The following is a 15,133-nucleotide window of genomic DNA, read 5'->3' on the forward strand; positions in this document are numbered from 1 at the left end:
GAGTAACAATTCTGTGGCCCTAAGTAACAGTTCTGTGGCCTTCAGTAACAATTCTGTGTCTGTGCGAGTAACAATTCTGTGTCTGTGCGAGTAACAATTCTGTGGCCCTAAGTAAAGTTTCTGTGGCCCTAAGTAACAATTCTCTGGCACTCAGTAACAATTCTGTCTGTCCCTGAGTAACAATTCTCTGGCACTCAGTAACAATTCTGTCTGTCCCTGAGTAAAAATTCTGTGGCCCTAAGTAAAGTTTCTGGGGCCCTGAGTAACAATTCTCTGGCACTCAGTAACAATTCTGTCTGTCCCTGAGTAACAATTCTCTGGCACTCAGTAACAATTCTGTCTGTCCCTGAGTAAAAATTCTGTGGCCCTAAGTAAAGTTTCTGTGGCCCTAAGTAACAATTCTCTGGCACTCAGTAACAATTCTGTCTGTCCCTGAGTAACAATTCTCTGGCACTCAGTAACAATTCTGTCTGTCCCTGAGTAAAAATTCTGTGGCCCTAATTAAAGTTTCTGTGGCCCTAAGTAACAATTCTCTGGCACTCAGTAACAATTCTGTCTGTCCCTGAGTAACAATTCTCTGGCACTCAGTAACAATTCTGTCTGTCCCTGAGTAAAAATTCTGTGGCCCTAATAACGTTTCTGTGGCCCTAAGTAACAATTCTCTGGCACTGAGTAACAATTCTGTCTGTCCCTGATTATGAATTCTGTGGCCCTAACTAGCGTTTCTTTGTCCCTAAATAACGATTCTGTGGCCCTCATTAACAAGTCTGTGTCCCTGAGTAATGGTTCTCTGTCCCTAAGTAACTTTTCTCTGTCCCCAATTATCGTTTCTGTGGCCCTAACTCTGTCCCTGTCCCTAGTACAGAGCGGTCTGCCTCTGTTCAATAACTGCAGGCAAATGAAGAATTCCAAAATGGCCGCTATTTATAGCTCGACCATTACACAGTGCTGGCTGGCTGGCTGCTGATTGGCTGATGCGATCACATGTAGTTGAGGAATGCATTATGGGTCAGCGCGCCTTGTCTGCGCGCCTTCCCAGACATCCCCGCTCCGTCGCCGCACATGTCAGCCGCCATTTCCTGAAAAATTTCGATTCGCGCGTCCGAATTAGGCTATTTTTCGGATTCGGCACGAATCGAAATTTTTCCGATATTCGACTCGAATTCCACTTCGGATACTTCGATTCGCTCATCTCTAGTACTCACTATAATTATTATTATTATTATACATGATTTATATAGCGCCAGCAGTTTGCTCAGCACTTTACAATATAATGGGAGACAATACAGCAACAATACAGTTCAATACAAGAGGGATAGGAGGGCCCTGCTCCTTGGCTATATTGTGTATGTTTTTCTAGAAAGACAGTTTTGAAGAATTTCTTTGAAGTACAACATTTTGTAAATGAATGGTAATGCTAAAATGTTTGTTTTGAGCTGCTAATTTATTTAACCATGGTGAATTATTATTTTCCTTTGGATATTAATGGTATACCATAAACAAAATCCACGTGGTAATAATTAGTTGACGTCAACAATTTTTGTATTAGGAAAAGTGCACTCTTAAAACATCTCAGAAAATGTTGAAAATACTCACTGTAAGCTGTGCTGGTGTTAAAAAGTCCCTAACCATTGGTTTATTTTTTAGGAGAAAAATTGAATGTTTTATTACTAAATTTTATTGGTGTTTTACCTCGCAGGTTCTGTCATTGGCTTTCAGGGCTTTCCGAACAGAAGGTGATCATGGCCTACATTGACAAGATGTGTCATTCCAAAATTTGTCTTTTTCCTGTATTATCTGTTTTTCACATGTACATGTTTATGATTTTCACCCCCCCATTAGTTAGACAGTGCTTCTGTTTGAGTTTGTCAGTCACTTTGTCTATTGCTGTGTTCAGAACTTGTGTGTGTTGTATGTTCTAATCTAATTGCCTTGCTGGAACTATGTGATCGTTCATTAAAACGTTTGGCCCCATATTGGTGATCCTCGGTGTGCTGGTGACATTCTCTGGTTCCAGGTCGCTGCAGCACCCACTTATACACACAGCCATTTTTGTGTGTTTGGATTGTACACTTGTATGTTCTGACTTGACATGTATGGAGCTCTGGTATTAACGAGTTTCTTTGCTCCACTGATTTTCAAAGGTGACTAGGTAAAGCCAGCAATCTCCTATTACCAGTGACAATATGTTTGGTGCAGGGGCAGACTGACAACTCATGGGGCCCCCGGGCAATAGAGGATCATGGGGCCCCTGTGTACTTGCCCACACTCAAAAAAAGCCTATAAAAGGTACCAGGGGCATTTCATGGGGCCCCCTACTGACCCCGGGCCCTTGGGCAGTTCTTGAATGGTCAGTCCGCCCCTGGTTTGGTCACCTCCCAGTCGTCTTTAGTTTTTTCAGATGGAAATTTGATTAGGACTGCATTGAATAATTGATACTTGCTATAAAGATAAAAAGTGTTACTACATTTATTGTGTTTGTGTTGTTAAGATTTTAAATTAGGTCTGTGTCTGTAGATGGTCCATTTCCTCTATTCCTAAAGATCAGTAGATATGATGGCATATGTAGTAGCATGGCTTTAACTTGTAAGGTTTTGCTGACCCTTGTTGTCCCACAAGACACGTGTTGTGGACTGGTTAACCTCCTGTTGTTAATTCAATTAGCTACACCTCCACCCCCCCCCAACCAGGCTATCTCTTATCAAGCTTGTCTCATTACCATAGGCTTGTCACCTTAGTGTTCATAGCAACCTGCCTTTGTGTCCCCAATTGTATTTCAAGCCTGTTTCCTGTCCAGTGTCACCATGCACCTCTACCTGCTTCCCCAGTATTTGTGTGTCTCCATGCATACCTGTCAGCTTTAATTGTACCCACTACTTCAGTAATCCCAGAGCCTCAGTGATGCAAGGGATTAGCAGTTCCTTGGACACTGCACGTCAGCCCTTCAAAATGCCCTTCACCTATGTTATACATGCGGGTATGCTGTAGTCTATTGCATCTATTTCTCCATCAAGACAATAACAGGCATTCTTTCACCAATAGGAATCCTTGCAACTATTCACGTATATTACGGATAAAAGGGCCCCAACCACATGTGCCTTCATAGGGTTGTACTGCATTAATCCATTACTATATTATTGGGTTATTTCCCTCTTTTCATTCAATGTTTTACCCACATTGCCTTATATAGGCTTAGGGTTATGCCTCTCTCCAGATGGTAACTGTATCTGTCTTTTTTGCTTGCATGTGATATTATATACCCATGGTACAATTTTTGGTAAAATCTCCTTCAGGGAGTGTAACCCATATGGTAACAATATGTGCTTACACTTATAGCATGTGATATTACATACCTATGGTATAATTTTTTGAATATACCTCCTACAGGGAGTGTAACCAATGTGCAAGTGCTGCAAATGCTTTAGACTATGGTGGTCATAGCCTTTGCAGCACATATATCTAGACCGGTTTTGGTGTGATTTTAATGGTTTTAGGTCTGTGTGTATAGTCTCATACTGGGGTGATGGTAAACCAGGGCGATTGCCCGTGTGTCAATCATTAATGTGTAATAAAGCATAATTTTTTGGAAATTTTTCTGAGTATCGCATTCTGTTCATAATGTAGCCGCTTTCCTGTGAATCTCTTTTCACAAATCCCTTTTTGGTCTGCATGTTTTTTGGCTACTGGATGGAAGCCATATATTGGGTGATACAGTAATTTATATTTGAACCTCTAAAATTTATCTTTTACAAAATGCTGTAGTCTCCTCAGATAGTACCCATAGGTGCCCTTCCTGTCCTAGACTCCTAGTGTACCTCAACTAATACTACACTATAGATCTGGAGGTACTCAGAACCAGATTGGGAGGTCTGCTACATGGTGGTGAAGGGGTCAGGAAATCCAACTTGCTCTGTCCAGTACTCAGGTACAATCAGAGGTGTCCCAGGACCACGGAGGAATGATTGCCTCTTTCTCAGTGGGATAATTTCCACTTTGCAAAGACACAGTTAGGGTAGTATCCAAGTTTGCTATGAGTCAGAAGTATTGGCGGATGACTCAGTTCCATGGCTGTCAAAATCTGACTTGCACGGTCTCATCCCTGTGTCCGGTTGCAGGGACTGAACAACGTGCGTATACCGCAGTCATTTTGGGTATTATCCTATCAGACTTTACTGTGTTACATCCCCATCATGTTTTGATGGTTTATAAGTCTGGACATCCTCAGATGATTGATGCTGATGGGTGCTGGAGAAAGGAGGGTGTTGTGTTATGCCAAGGAAAACAGGACAGGATCAGGAGGCAGCAATGCTGGCACAAAGAGAGGTCATGTCTAATAGATGCTGAGGAATTGTCCCAACCTTGTTATAGAATACATGGGGCAAGGGTATTGGTGCCGGTTTATGCCCTATATTCGATATATGGGTTACACTGTACTCAGCGGGGTACACTACCTCAGGGAGTCTACATCTCCTGTCATTGGCAAACATATAGCAGAGACACAGGGATATACCCCTATTACCTCAGAGAAAAGGCTTGGTCTCAAACCTGACACCCCCATACACCTACACAGGGGCGGACTGACCATTCGGAAACTCGGGCACTGGGTCAGTAGGGGGCCCCATGAGATGCCCCTGGTACCTTTTTTATAGGCTTTTTTGAGTTTTGACAAGGACACAGGGGCCCCATGATCCCATATTGCCTGGGGGCCCCATGAGTTGCACCTACAGAAACCTCCTTTGGAATTTGGGGCAGAGTTAAAAGTCTAGTTGTTAGACTTTGGGCAACAGGTTTTTAGATAGCGCCAACAGTTTGTGCAGTGCGTGAATAGGAGGGCCCAGCTCAAGGGGCTTATAATCTGAAGGGAGGGGGTGGTAGAAAAGGTAATAGCTGTGGGAGAATGGTCTGATGGAGCTGGCTGAAGTATAGTTTTTAGGTGGAGACGGATGAGGTTCCCCTAAATAAATAAATGTTCTAGGATCACCTAGTGGTGAACAGGGTAGGAGCTATGTTTCTTTTCTGTAACTTTCTTTCCTGTAGTCATCTCTTTGTATTGGTAACATTCTGTATTTGCATTGTAATATTACTACTTTTAAAGTTATACTGGCTACAAAACAAGAGCTGATCTGCAGAACCTCTCAGCCCTGACCCAAATTTAACCCCTCTGACAATCTCCCCAGCTGATACTCAGCCTCCTATGTAAAAAAAAAAAAATTACTTAGCTCCCCCTAGCTAAGTAATAGGAGGGTACTACACACACTAGCAACTAAAATCCCCTGTGTCTCCTGGCACCTCCAATGTTCCATAATGATCCCCTTTGTCTTTTCTAGAGCTGTTCCTGTGAATCTTCTAGTTTTCCAGTGTCCCCATGTACTCCAGCCTGCATCCAATGTCCCCAGTGTCACAATGCATTCTAGTCTGTATCTAATGTCCCCACTGACACAATGACATAATGCATTCTAGCCTGTATCTAATGTCCCCACTGACGCAATGCATTCTAGCCTGTATCTAATGTCCCCACTGACGCAATGCATTCTAGCCTGTATCTAATGTCCCCACTGACGCAATGCATTCTAGCCTGTATCTAATGTCCCCAGTGAGGCAATGCATTCTAGCCTGTATCTAATGTCCCCAGTGACGCAATGCATTCTAGCCTGTATCTAATGTCCCCACTGACGCAATGCATTCTAGCCTGTATCTAATGTCCCCAGTGAGGCAATGCATTCTAGCCTGTATCTAATGTCCCCAGTGACGTAATGCATTCTAGCCTGTATCTAATGTCCCCACTGACGCAATGCATTCTAGCCTGTATCTAATGTCCCCACTGACGCAATGCATTCTAGCCTGTATCTAATGTCCCCAGTGACGCAATGCATTCTAGCCTGTATCTAATGTCCCCACTGACGCAATGCATTCTAGCCTGTATCTAATGTCCCCACTGACGCAATGCATTCTAGCCTGTATCTAATGTCCCCAGTGACGCAATGCATTCTAGTCTGTATCTAATGTCCCCACTGACGCAATGCATTCTAGCCTGTATCTAATGTCCTCACTGACGCAATGCATTCTAGCCTGTATCTAATGTCCCCAGTGACGCAATGCATTCTAGTCTGTATCTAATGTCCCCACTGACGCAATGCATTCTAGCCTGTATCTAATGTCCCCACTGACGCAATGCATTCTAGCCTGTATCTAATGTCCCCAGTGACGCAATGCATTCTAGCCTGTATCTAATGTCCCCACTGACGCAATGCATTCTAGCCTGTATCTAATGTCCCCAGTGACGCAATGCATTCTAGTCTGTATCTAATGTCCCCACTGACGCAATGCATTCTAGCCTGTATCTAATGTCCCCACTGACGCAATGCATTCTAGCCTGTATCTAATGTCCCCACTGACGCAATGCATTCTAGCCTGTATCTAATGTCCTCACTGACACAATGCATTCTAGTCTGTATCTAATGTCCCCAGTGGTCCAGCACACTTCAGACTACTTCCAGTGATGTATTTGTGAATGTTTTTGCATGATTTGTTCAAATGATTTTGGGCTTTTTGACTTCTGGCATTTTTGTTTTAGCCAATAGAGAACAATTTCAACTGTGACTTCAATTGTTGCTATGTTTTGCCATGCCAGAAAAACGTTCCTGGTTGCATGACAAAATGCGCTAAAGCGCATAAAAACTCGCAATTTGCTCATTTCCATTTATTTGTATGGGAATGAAAAGGTGCCACAAACGCATCAATCTGCCCGAATGGAGCTGCAAAAGTAGCTCCAAAACTTTTTTGAGCTTCAGGGTTTCTGCTTCAGGCGACTTGGAGTGGAAATCTGAACCATCTCCATAGATTTTTTTTTCTTCGTCCTGAGCATTTCAGGGCTTTGAATTTCAAACTACAAAATGTTCAGATGTGAATGGGGCCTTTCATACACTGGGCATCATTATCCAGTTACTAGAACAGGGGGTTGACAGATGTGGCCTCCAGTTTCAAGCACTGGAGCAAACAGAAGTGATAACAAGGACTCGTTTGGGTGTCAAAACAGATGCTAAGCATGCCAGATAACCTATTCCAGGTGCTGGAATTGGTGTGCATCCTTTCCCAGGTTGAATGAGTGTTTGGCAGACCAGGTGAGCTGTCCTAGTCACCGGGAGGTGAGATTTCGGACCCTATTTAGGATGCCTAAACAGGATCTAAGCATGTTTTGAGCCCTATTTTGCGTGCAGGAATAGGTGCTTGCCATGATACCTTGTGCAGGGCACTGGAGTGGGTGCTTTATTGCTTTGGTCATATGTTCTAAAGCAGGCCATAGACGTGGGGACAATCTGATGTTTTTTCTTTTAAAAGTCGTAAATCAGTCGTTCAGATGGCCGACGTTGCCACTAATTTAAAAAAAAGTCAGCGGGTTTTAGTCCCGTCTCTGGCCATCAATTAATATAATAGCGGTGTCCCTGCATAGAGACCAGCTCTTATATTTGACAGAAGAAATAGATTATGCAGAAGAAGAAGAGAAACAACATTGTATCTATTTGTACTGGAATAGAAACATCTGTATCTGAAATGTATACAAATAGATACAATGTTGCAACTTTTTTCTTCTCCATCTTCTTCTACAAAATCTATTTCATCTTCTCTTCTTTTCTTCTATTCTTCTTCTTGATATTCTATTTCTTCTTCTCCTGCAAAATGTATTTCTTCTATTTCTTCTTTTTCTTCATAGTCAATTTATTGTCAAATCGGCCAGAAGAACGGCCTATTTGACCATAAATTACCGTGAAAATCGGCCGATCTAACAAATCGTCCCAGAATTTTCCAGCTTGGACGATTTTCAAAATCTCTTAAAATTAAGAAAAACCGACAACATTTTTCCCCACTAACGGTACGAATATCGGCCGATTTTTTTATCGGCCGATAATTCGGCAAGAAAATCGGAAATCTATGGCCGCCTTTAGTCCCAAAACAGGAATAATTGATTAGGAAAGTCCCTGGGAGTTTGTTTCAGGTGCCAGGATAGGTATATAGGCTAAGTATCCTGGGTGCACTTTTCCAAGTTCTACAACAGGTCTTTGGCACGGTGGGTTGCCTGTTCCAGGCACCAGAATGGTAATTGATATAGAGCAGTTTTGCAACCTAATACCAGCAGCAGAACAGGTCAATTGAATGCAGGGTGCCTTGTCCAATTCCTTTAACCCCTTCACGCCGAGCATACGCAAATATGCAGCCTCTCAGGTGGCTGGGCCTTGATGCCGAGCAGCCGCATATATGCATACCATTTGTAAACAAACGTGCTCCCAGCACATGTGTCAGCGTCCCACGGAAAGGTCCCGATCCCTCCTTGCAATCGGGACCTTTCCGATCATGTGACTGCCGTGACAGCCAATCATGTCATTCACATGACCCTAAACCCTGCACCGCCTGCTTGCGTCAGAAACCCCTTAAAGTGCCGGGAGGTGCCGGTGCGAAGGGGTTAAATAGCATGCCTGGGGGGAGTCCTAATCCTACCTATAGAGGAACACATCTCTGATGTAAAGTCGTGCAGCAGCACTGACCTATACAAAGGGAAAAAGGTTTTCTTAAAAAAAAAAAGGAAAAAAAAAAACACAGACTAGAGTTGTGCACAACAAAAAAATGTGTTTAGTTGCGAATTCATTCAGTAAGTAAATCATTTTGTTTCATCATATTCATTATGTTAAAATAATTCATTTTCAGAATTTGTTTCTGGATATATATGGGTATATATATATATCCGTATATATACGGATTTAGATTTGTTTCGTATAGTCGTTTCCGAATTGATTCATATTTTTCAGAAGTTATTTTGGATTCATTCATTATGTCATGATATTATTTCAGTGACTTGCTTGCGAATTTGATGCATCTTGCTTGCGACTTCCTTGACGCTTGCTTGCAACTTTGGCTAATCAATCATGACACCCTTTGAGCCTGATATGGATTTTAAAGGGGACCCCCAAGCCATACAAAATGTGTGGGGTTCCATGCAAAATTTATACCAGGCCCTTATCCTAGCATGCAGCCTGGCAGGCCAGGAAAGGTGGATTATGAGCCCCCCCTCCTGAGAAATACCAGGCCACATATCCTCAACATGGGGGGGTACTTTTAAGGATGGGGGCTATTCCAAAAGCACCTTGTCTCCATGTTGATGATTCAAATAGGGAAAAAAAAATCAATGTTTCCGCCCGGTTTCGAACCGGGGACCTTTCGCGTGTTAGGCGAACGTGATAACCACTACACTACGGAAACTTCTGATAATAATCCTTCATTTAATTACATCTGATATAAATAAAGAAGCAAAATTATTATTGATTGAAATTATATTTGGGATTAATTAGTGTCTACCACATAAACTGTTGTTTTACTTTTCAAGCTATCAGTTCTAGCACTGGATTATGTATACTCCATGCTTAGTTACATAGTTACATATATAGTTACATAGTTAGTCTGGCTGAAAAAAGACAAAAGTCCATTCAGTTCAACCATAGAAAAAAAAAGTTATAATCCTATACCCACAGTTGATCCAGAGGAAGGTAAAAAAAAAAACCCAGTGAAGCATGATCCAATTTGCTCCTGCTGCTCTTCCTGATCCCTGGAGAGGCAATCGGATATAATAAATCCTGTATAATAATATTCTCTGGATCAACTTTACCTATAAATGTCAGTATTCAGTTATATTCTGTGTATCTAAGAAACAATCCAGGACTTTTTGGAAGAAATCCACTGAGCTGGCCAGAGCCAACTCTGCAGAAAAACCAGACTGTGTATGAAGGATCTTTGTCAAATGAATGTTGGAGGAAGCCCTATTTTGGGCGTAGGAATAGGTGCTTGCCATTATAACTTGTGCAGGGCACTGGTAGGAACCTGACAGCCAAGACGGGCTATTAATAGCCTGTCACATGATGGTATTCATAGACAGCCTTAGGTTGACACTATGTAGAGTTGACTTAATTATATGAAGCTCTGCACAAGTACAGCACAGTGTACAGAATGCCGTGGCTAGGATTATGTAACATAGTTCACTTACGCTGCTAATCAATGAGTGGAAAAAAATGATCCACTGTTGGTGGTTAGTGGCAGAAAAAATTGCCCTGAAACACTCATCTCTGATCATTTCCAGTATCAGAGTTATCATTTCCTGGCTGCTACAGTCCAGAGAAGTAGCTAATCAAGCATGATCTGTGGTTGATTAGCTGCAGTGGAGAGCATGGGAGACATTGGGGTTTACTAGACCCCAATGTCCCCATAAAGAGGACTTGTCACCTGTCCGGTGCTATTTCATAGGGGGCTTGTTAGCCCCTTTTTGATAGCAATAAAATCAAATGAAAAAAAAAATAAAAAGTAAAAAAATAAAATAACAAAATGTAACAATAAAAGTAACACCTGTCGCCCTGCACACGTCCACAAATGCAAACATGTGCACAGGGTGCACATGTATGTAGACTGTGATTGTACAAAACATGTGATGAATTTCTGCAAAAGTCAGAGTAGGAAAAATAATTCTTGAACCATAATTTGTGGTTAATTCTAAACTAATGAGTTGTTAAGGTTTTTAAAGCATTGTCTATGGAGAACTTTAGATACCGTTGTTTTTGGATTATCACTAGCACATCCAGTTTTCAGACTTGACATGTTTGGTATCTTTTGTTGCAACCCCTTCTTTTATATCTTAATAAAACTTTGGGTATTATATTGTGCTTGAATAAAACAATTGTGCAGCACTCAAAATATTATGGTACAGTGGTATTAGCTGTGCTCTTCAACAACACACAAATAGAATATGAAATAACCCCCCCCCAAAAAAAAAAAAGCTGTATGCATCCTCGAAAACAATCGAAGGAGTGCCTGGGAGGGATTTTTCACAGATCAGCCAGTGTACGATGTCCTTATACAAATAAATGAATATGATGCCCTTATACAAATAAATACTGTGATGACGTCACAAGGGGGTGGAGTGGCTCTGTCCCATTGTGACATCATCATGCGCTGTCATTGGCCAATGCATTGCACCTGACTGGCGGTCAGGTGCATTGCTTTGGCCAATCACAATGCACCTGAAAGGGCACTCGCCGAATGCCCTTACCGTTCATGTGTTCGCCGAACACACGAACGGCCGATGTTCAAGTGGAAGTTATGTTCAACTCGAACAACAAGCCTACTGATAATCAGGGCAGCCCCAAAACTTCCCATCAGTGCCCAACAGTGCTGCCCATCAGTGCCTATCAGTGCAGCCTCATCAACGCACATCAGTGAAGGAAAAAAACATTACCTTTTTGCTACATTTTATAATAGAAACAAAGAAAAACTTTTTTTTTTCAAAATTTGCGGCCTTTTTTCATTATTAGTGCAAAAATAAAAAAAAAACAGTGGTGATTAAATACCACCAAATGAAAGCTCTATTTGCATGAAAAATATGAATAAAAAGGCCATATGGGTACAATTTTGCATGACTGCATAATTGTCATTCAAAGTGCAACAGCGCTGAATGCTGAAAATTGGCCTGGGCAGGAAGGGGGTAAAAGTGCCCGGTAGGCAAGTGGTTAAAGTGGTTGTAAATCCTTTCATATACCCAGTGAAATAACAACCATCCTTCTTTTTCATTCACTTGACTACAACAAAAAGAAAACTTGGACCAACCGTTGCCACACTCCGTCCTTGTGGAATGCAACCTAAAGGAGAAAAGGGAAGGCGTGTGTGGCATGGTTGCTATGATGATGCGTTTTAGAGACGTGGCCTCCTTTATTAAGTCACGCAACCCAGGGCCTTAAATACTATGCTGAGTTCCTCCCATACCTAGGATCTTAAAGGGGAAACTTCAGGAGAGGCAAGCCAGGGGCCCTCTAAGATCTTGGGTATGGGAGTCACTAGGTTGCGTGTGCAGTAGCTAGCTTTGACAAGGTGACCACTTTATTATCAAAGCTGACATTTTTTTTTTTTTTTTTTAATATTACAAGATATTAGGGTTTTTTTGTCTAATTGTATGAAATATTAAGGCTGGTTTTCCTGTGTTGTTCTAAGAACACAAAGAAGCATCCAACTCAAAGTTATGACTCTCTTCTGTATGAATGGGATGCTGTTAATCTAAAACTTTCACCCGCTATAAATCTGCCTTATTAACGTACACTTCCTCCCTTCACACTGCCAAACAAGCCTGCTTTATTACCCTCATTAATACCTTCTCCTCCAGTCCTCGCCGGCTCTTCTCCACTTTTAACTCTCTACTTTCTCCACCTCCACCTCCACCCAGTACCTCACTTACCGCCCACGAGATTGCTAACCACTTCAAAAACAAGATTGACACATTCGTAGGGACTTCGCCACTGCTCAGACACCCACCCCACTTAGCACTCCTCACACAATAACCCCCTCAACACTTTGCTCCCTTGACCTCACCACCTGCCCCCTGGACCCTGTCCCCTCACAACTCCTGTGGTCCCCCTCCTCTTCCATCCTATGCTTCCTCACACACATCTTCAATCTTTCCCTCTCCACCAGTACCTTTCCCTCCCCTCTAAAGCACGCGCACATCACTCCCATACTTAAAAGCCCTCCCTGGACCCCACCAACCTGAACAACTTAAGACCCATCTCCCTACTGCCATTTACCTCTAAACTCCTAGAACGCTTAGTCTACAATCGCCTGAGCTCCTACCTCACCGACAACAACCTTCTTGACCCTTTACAGTCTGGTTTCTGCCCCCTACACTCCACCGAAACTGCCCTGCTCAAACTCACCAATGACCTACTAACCGCCAAAACCAATGGCCACTATGCTATACTCCTACTACTTGACCTCTCTGCAGCTTTTGACACGGTTGACCACACAAGACCTCCTACTCTCTAGCTCCCTTGTCTCCTCCTTCCATGCCCGTCTCCAGGATTTCTCAAGGGCTTCACCCGTCCTCTGGAACTCCCTACCCCAATCTATCAGGCTATCACCTACTCTGCTCACTTTTAGGCTCACTCTGAAAACCCATCTCTTCAGGGAAGCCTACCCCGACCCCAGCTAATACTGGAATCCTCTACTCTTCCTACCACTCCATCCCCCATAGCTAATTACCTCTTGTACCGCTATCCCCTCCCTCCTAGATTGTAAGCTCCAAGGAGCAGGGCCCTCTAATCCCTCTTGTATTGAACTGTATTGTTACTGTATTGTCTCCCTCCATAATGTAAAGCGCTGGGCAAACTGTCTGCGCTATATAAGTCCTGTATTATTATAATAATAATAATAATAACCTTCCACATGGTGTCACTGTTGTAACTGAGTTGCTCCTGTCCTGCTTTGGTGGAAGACATACAGCAAGGACTATGAAAAGTCAGAGAGGGATTTTACATTGGGATGTGTGGCTAGGCATAGTGAGCAGGGGCGGACTGACCATTTGAAAACTCGGGCACTGCCCGAGGGCCCGGGGTCAGTGGGGGGCCCCATGAGATGCCCTTGGTACCTTTTTTCATAGGCTTTTTTGAGTTTGGGCAAGGACACAGGGGCCCCATAATCTACTATTGCCCAGGGGCCCCATGAGTTGTCAGTCCACCCCTGATAGTGACCATTACTACCAGGGGTGGACTGACCATTTGCAAACTCGGGCACTGCCCGAGGGCCAGGGGTCAGTAGGGGGCCCCATGAGATGCCCCTGGTACCTTTTTCACAGGCTTTTTTGAGTTTGGGCAAGGACACAGGGGCCCCATGATCCCCTATTGCCCGGGGGCCCCATGAGTTGTCAGTCCGTCCCTGATTACTACACAACAGCATGCTGTGCATCCAAGTGTGCAACCATTCTGATTTAACCAGTTCCCGACTGCGCTATAGCCAAAAGATGGCTACAGCACAATCTGCTAGTTCTGGGAGGGTGTCCATGGACGTCCTTCTAGAACCATGCCCCCTGGTGCGCGCACTGCGATCCCATGGCTACGGAACGGGCCAATCACATCCTCTTTTACCATGTGACCAGCTGTGTCCAATCACAGCTGATCACCAGGTAAATAGGAAATGACGGTTATTGGTTTCCAGTTATAGGAGAGCCGGTATGCGGCATTTCGTAGGGTACATCTACACTGATCATCAAGGCACTGATCATCAGTGTCCTGGTGATCAGTGTAGCCCCATCAGTGCAGCCAATAGTGCCCATCTGTGCTGGCAATCAGTGCCCATCAATTAATCACTGCCGCCCATCAGTGCCCATTAGTGCCACCTATCAATGCCCATTGGTGCCGCCTATCAGTGCCCATCGGTGTCACCTAACAATGTCCATCAGTGTCACCTATCAGTGCAGCCTAACAGGGCCCATCAATGCTGCCCATCAGTGCCGCCTATCAGTGAAGGAGTGAAATGACTTATTTACAAAACTTTATAACAGAAACTAAGAAAAACATTTTTTTCAAAGTTTTACAGTGCCCATCAGTGCCATCTATTAATGCCCATCGGTGCCGCCTATCAGTGCCCATCAGTGCCACCTAACAATGTCCATCAGTGTCACCTATCAGTGCCACCTAACAATGTCCAGCAGTGTCACCTATCAGTGCAGCCTAACAGTGCCCATCAGTGCTGCCTATCAGTGAAGGAGAATAATTACTTATTTACAAAAATTTGTAACAGAAACTAAGAAAAAATTTTTTTCAATGTTTTACAGTGCACATCAGTGCCACCTATCAATGTCCATCAGCGCCGCCTATCAGTGCCCATCAGTGCAGATGTAAAGAGTAAGCAATATTTTTCTTCCTCCACAAGTCTTCTGAAATCCCATTTCCCAAGTGCTCCTTCCCATCAGCTGACTGAAATAGTTAAAAACAGAAAACATGTTTCCGCCCGGTTTCGAACCGGGGACCTTTCGCGTGTTAGGCGAACGTGATAACCACTACACTACGGAAACCACTGCTGAGTTGCCTATCCCTAATGTGATGTAAGTATCATGGAAAGAAGAAGAGCATTTCTGTGGAAGTTGTTAGTGGATGTAATCACATTAGTGATTGAAAGAAAATGTTCCAGCTACACATCACCAATATTTACTAATCAAAGATATTATCAGCAGAAGAGGTTTAAGCAGAGTAATCACTTATGTTTCAGGAGAAAAAAAATAAATTTCTCTTTTGACTATGCCTAGGTTCACATCTGTGCAGGTTTGTGGCCACAG

The 15,133-nt window shown here is 43.2% G+C and overlaps 2 non-coding genes across 2 annotated transcripts; both read right to left on the reverse strand.

The window, feature by feature from the left end:
- Positions 1-9,179: 9,179 nt before the first annotated feature.
- On the reverse strand, positions 9,180-9,252 carry TRNAV-AAC (transfer RNA valine (anticodon AAC)). The gene has a single exon. It is a non-coding gene; the product is annotated as a tRNA-Val (tRNA).
- Positions 9,253-14,799: 5,547 nt separating this feature from the next.
- TRNAV-AAC (transfer RNA valine (anticodon AAC)) lies at positions 14,800-14,872 on the reverse strand. The gene has a single exon. It is a non-coding gene; the product is annotated as a tRNA-Val (tRNA).
- Between the last annotated feature and the right edge of the window lie 261 nt (positions 14,873-15,133).

This window comes from Staurois parvus, unplaced genomic scaffold (genome assembly GCF_062004578.1).
Source record: "Staurois parvus isolate SC_StPar_1 unplaced genomic scaffold, SC_StPar_1.0 ptg000662l, whole genome shotgun sequence".
Lineage (NCBI taxonomy): Eukaryota > Metazoa > Chordata > Amphibia > Anura > Ranidae > Staurois > Staurois parvus.